General features: G+C 38.5%; 1 long non-coding RNA gene across 1 annotated transcript; it reads left to right on the top strand.

Annotated features, from left to right (window-relative positions):
• The first annotated feature begins 2,746 nt into the window (after nucleotides 1-2,746).
• Nucleotides 2,747-4,766, top strand: LOC146640080 (uncharacterized). The gene is made up of 3 exons (XR_014906333.1): nucleotides 2,747-3,877; nucleotides 3,961-4,123; nucleotides 4,242-4,766. It is a non-coding gene; the product is annotated as an uncharacterized LOC146640080 (long non-coding RNA).
• Nucleotides 4,767-4,974: the final 208 nt, after the last annotated feature.

Below are 4,974 nucleotides of genomic sequence, written 5' to 3'. Positions count from 1 at the left end.
TGCTCTATGCTGATAATGTATTACTCAAAGGAACTCACAAACCTCGCTCATAAAGACAATCACACTTAAAGACAAGTTCACATCCCAGACTACCAGACTATTCTATCAACTGGGGTAAATCTGCAGATCATAATTCTGATTGCAAAAGCTGTCAGACTGGACAGCAGGATTTTTAAAAAAAAATCTGTTTATCTGACCAGCGCTACAAATTACAGCAGGGCACTCATTTCCGTCGTGCCAGTCATTACCATCGTACCTATTTTTAATCTTTAATAATACAGGCACAATTGCAGGTGGGTTATTTTTCAGGAATTTTGTTAGGAATTCAAAGAGGTAAGGACATGGAAACTGTCTTTATTAAAGCTGAACTGAAGTTGAAAAAGCTGTGGTTTCATAACTAGTCAAGATTTTTTTTAAACAGTTCATTTCAGGTTTTATAAGAACCCTAATTGTAAAATGTTTCAGATTTCATGTAGAAAGGTTTCAGAGGATATTTGACATATGGGGAATGTAGAGACTGTATTAGGGAGTTAAACTTATGAAACATTATATTTATGGACAAAAATTTATGTTGTATTGTTTTCCTGTTGTATTCTTTTTTTACTTATGCTGTGAGAGACACTTTGCTGATAGGCTTACTTGTCTTCTCAGCTGAGGGTCACTGCAAATCAGTACAAGGTTGTTTGAACCATTAACTCTATCCTATTGTAAAACACTTCTATTCTGAGCGGTTTGTGTCTGTCTTCTATTCTCAGTACTAGCGGTTTCTTCCAAGATGACAATACCCCACAGGGCACGAAGGGTCATTGGATGGTTTGATTAATATAAAAATAATGAGAAATACATTGAAAGAGCATATATTTCACAATATTTTCACACTCATCAAACCATCTGGTTGGAAGGGTCATTGAATGGTTTGATGAGTGTGAAAATGATGTGTACATAAAAGGCCATACCGATTCACATCATTTTCATACTCATTAAATAACTCAGTGATCCTGATTATTCCATATGGACTGAAACATATGCAGTGATTCCATCCTCTACGGGGAAAAATGAACCTAAGCCATACAAGCAAAATGCCACCATGGACCAGTCTCATCTCAGTTTTCAAAATGATCATGACTTTTAATGTATTTACTAGTGTTTCTAGAAACGAATGAATTTGGACATGAATTTTCCAACAGCGTTTTTCTTTTTTAGTCCCAGACAAGACTTTTCAAGTTGTTGTTGTCATATGTACAGTTTAGTGCAATAAAGAAATAAATCCAATTTAAAAGGTTAAAAAAATCCACAGTGGGATGCCGAATGAATAGTTTGTCTGCTTGCACCAACGTTAGAGTGCTACATGTGAAGGAAGAATATTGTGCAGAATGTCTGCGAAGGTTGTCAGTCATCGTAGATCATCGTAGGTCTGGACTTCTTTAAAGGCTTCTTTAAAGAAGTCCAGACGCTTTTCTTTCCAAGCTCCTTAGACAATGTCGTGCAGCGTTTAGCGAGGACTTTGAATGGTTGAGAAGAATTACCAGGTGACTAGGAAAGTAAAGCTGAAATGGCCAAGTAAGATGGTCTATCCTTTAGACGTGGGTAAGAGGACAAGGAGACTTGGTGGTGGAATGAGGAAGGACAAGGAAGGTAAACATTAGAAGAAAGAGTTTGACAAAGAAAAAGTGGGATAGTTAGGTAGATGAAGAAAGTACACAGGAGTACTGGGAGGCTAGGCATAGAACAAAGAGAGGGTGAAAAAGGAAAAGCCTTATACTGAGTTTTATGTGAGTGTGGAAATTAAAGAAGAAGAAAAGGACATGTACTGATTGGCTACACAGAGGGATCAAGCTGGAAAGGATGTGCAGCAGGTTAGGCTGATTAAGGATGGAGACTGAATTGTATTACTCTTCTTTTCTATTAAATGTAATTTTATTTATATAGCAACAAATAACAAGCAGTTGATGGAATAATGAATGAATAATGATCATTAATATTTTGCATATGAATAATCAACAAACTGACCTCACAGCCTATTGTTCGCCAATGGTGCTAGTTTCAGTCATTATGCAAATGTACTGTTTAAAAGGTTGGGAAAACCTGCAGTCATCCGAGACTGAAGAAGTGATGAAACGTTTCTCCCACTGAAAACGCTACATCCAGATGAACAGAATCAACTTTTTGGGATTTTTTTACCTGGGTGACTGAGCGTATATTAAGACAATACATCCATAAGTATTCTCTATGTCTCGTCCTCTGTTCCTATTGCCTGGAAACTCCATATTCAACATTGATAGGTTTGTAGCATAAACCTATTCGCTGGAACGTTAAGGACAATTTGCTACGCAGCAAAAAGCAAGACACAAGGCACCAAAGTTCTCTGGTTTACTCATGCATGAGGGAGACCTGGCTGGAGCCAAGCGTCGTTCCACCACTTGACCTCTGTCAGACTCTCAGCCAGGTTCCCCATAGCACTCCTTTTATTGTGGTTACATGAATATGCATAGGGTCATTAACATATAGCATCTTACATAGGTATACATGTGAACAAAGAATACTGTGTGTGTGTGTGTGTGAGTGCGTCTATGTGGTATGGATTGACATTTGACCTGCGCTGTACCTGGGCTCCGGGGACATTTCGACTTTTTGCTGTGTATTCATGTGTCCCCCTAAAACATGACTTGTAAATGCATTTTTAAGTGTCTAAATAATAATTTTTTCTACTTCTTATGAGGTCATTATTTATCTTTTGACCTGTATTTGCTTAAACTGTAGTGTAAATTCATTTATTAAACTATAATTAAAAGATTTTCTGATTTTCTTAAAAGTCCACCTATACCCCTCACCTGATTTTTGTGTATTCCAGTGTATTGCACAGCGACGTTTCGAGTTAGAGTGGATGTGTGTAGGTACTGCAATTTAATACACATTTTCAATACACACGGCCGGAAGTCATTGTGATTGGTAGGCTATATATATAGGCGGTACCTACAGGAAACGGCGCCACAACTTTCGCGCGCGTGCCCTTTAACAAGTGTATGTCGACGGCAATACGAAGACGGATTAAAAACACAAAGGTAAGCCTTTTTTAATGTAAAATGCACCATGACTTTAATACTATATGAAATTATAGGTGCACAGGCCTATATTAAACTGGTTTAATTTATGCTTTATGGACTGTTAGTGAGTCTTTGAAGAAGTAAAACGGCCCCAGCGTTTGTCATTGAGTAAATAAAATAGGGCTGACGACTAACCGCGTCAACGCGATAAAGCGGGCTAACCCGTGTTAGGATTTACTCGGTGTTAAAGCATTATTGTGGCTTAAACGTGTTAATGCCGACATCGCGACTAACGCGATTAACAATTAAACCAGCGCAGTCTGAGTCAAAATCCCTGATGTCGCTGTTAGCTAATTTCGGGCAGTTTGTCCAATGTCTGTCCATTCTGCTGACAGCCCTAAAATAAAAGCAAGGGTATAAGTGTATTTAGTCGTGTATTTATTTATATGCCTGAAGAAAAAACTTCTTACAGTTTTGATGCCTAAGCTTTCTCAGTACTTGTATCACTCTCTGCAGTCGCCATTACAGAAATGTCACATGTCGCCATTTTGAGTACTAGGCCTTTAACATTTTAAAAGAAGGCATAAATTAGCACTATGAATAAGTCAGCTGTGTTTATGCTGTAAACTACACTACTGCTAGTTCTGCTACTACTGATGATGATGACAATGATGACGATAATCGTAATACTTTATATGCTTTGGTAATACAGCCAATCGTACAGGAGAACATGCGAAGGAGACGCATTCCTCCACGGGAGGATGCAGTCTGTCATGTTTCTGCTGGAAGGGACAAACTGGGACTTGATATCCACTACATAAATGCCTTCAAAGGTAAGTTGGTCTTTAGTTTGGATTAGATTTGGAGTTTTTCACTTTGTCTTTTGTCACTCACTTGGTATGCCTCTGCAATTCAGGTCGGGGCATTTTCACGACTGTTCCATTCCAAAAAGGAGACTTTCTTTTGGAATACAGAGGTAAACTCATAACAAAAGAAGAATGTGAGCGGAGACACAGAGTTTATCATGACAGCCTGAAGGTGTTCATGTTTGAATTCAAGTTTGATGGAAAACTCTGGTGGTGCGTATTATATCAGTGTAGTTTGATTAAGATTAAATGACACATTGCTTTTGATTTATGAAAAAAAAAGCTTCCTAACTAACTAGTTAAGCTAATACTTTTTTGCCTAACCCCACAGTGTGGATGCATCTCAAGAAGATGGGTCATTAGGCAGACTTGTCAACGACAACCACATCAGTCCAAGTGCTAAGATGAAAATATTAAATATCAATGGAAAGCCCCATCTATGCTTATTTGCAAGCAGAGACATAAGTCCAGGCGAAGAAATAGACTATAATTATGGTGACTCGGATTGGCTCTGGAGATGCAAGGTATTTCTACAATTGTACTTTTTGGAACTGATAAATTGCATACCCTAAGCCATTTTTACATTTGTACCTACTCAAATTGGCTTAACGTGACTTAGGGCATCTAGTTTTTCACTGAAATTGAGTATCACCTACTGTGCCTGGGGTAACTATAGCAATGCAGCCGAGCATCCAGTGATATAAATGCCACAGCAAGCATGGACGTCAAGGTGACAAAATGCCTGCTGCTCAGTCTATACTTTAGTGTTCAATTCAGGGATCACGCTGTTAATTTTGGTCGCTATTTCAAACATTTCAGAGTTTCAAAAATGATGGCTTGGATTTTCACGAAGGAGGCGCACTCATAACTTATCGAGTGACACCATTGACCAGCCACCTGGTGGCATTCAGTCTATGTCAAATTTTCTGATCACTTTGGATCACTTGGAACCTTGGTGCAGTAGTTACTGAAAAACTACATGGTACTATAACCTACTGGAAAAACAGGGGTAGGTACTAATGGAAAACAGGCAATTGTGATGGCTGCCACATCAAAGCCCTCTA

Source organism: Diplotaxodon limnothrissa, linkage group LG1 (assembly GCF_057381915.1).
Source record: "Diplotaxodon limnothrissa isolate DT_005_m linkage group LG1, D_limnothrissa_male_GT1.1, whole genome shotgun sequence".
Lineage (NCBI taxonomy): Eukaryota > Metazoa > Chordata > Actinopteri > Cichliformes > Cichlidae > Diplotaxodon > Diplotaxodon limnothrissa.
Note: the sequence above shows the minus strand (reverse complement) of the source record. Positions and strands in the feature narration are given on the sequence as shown.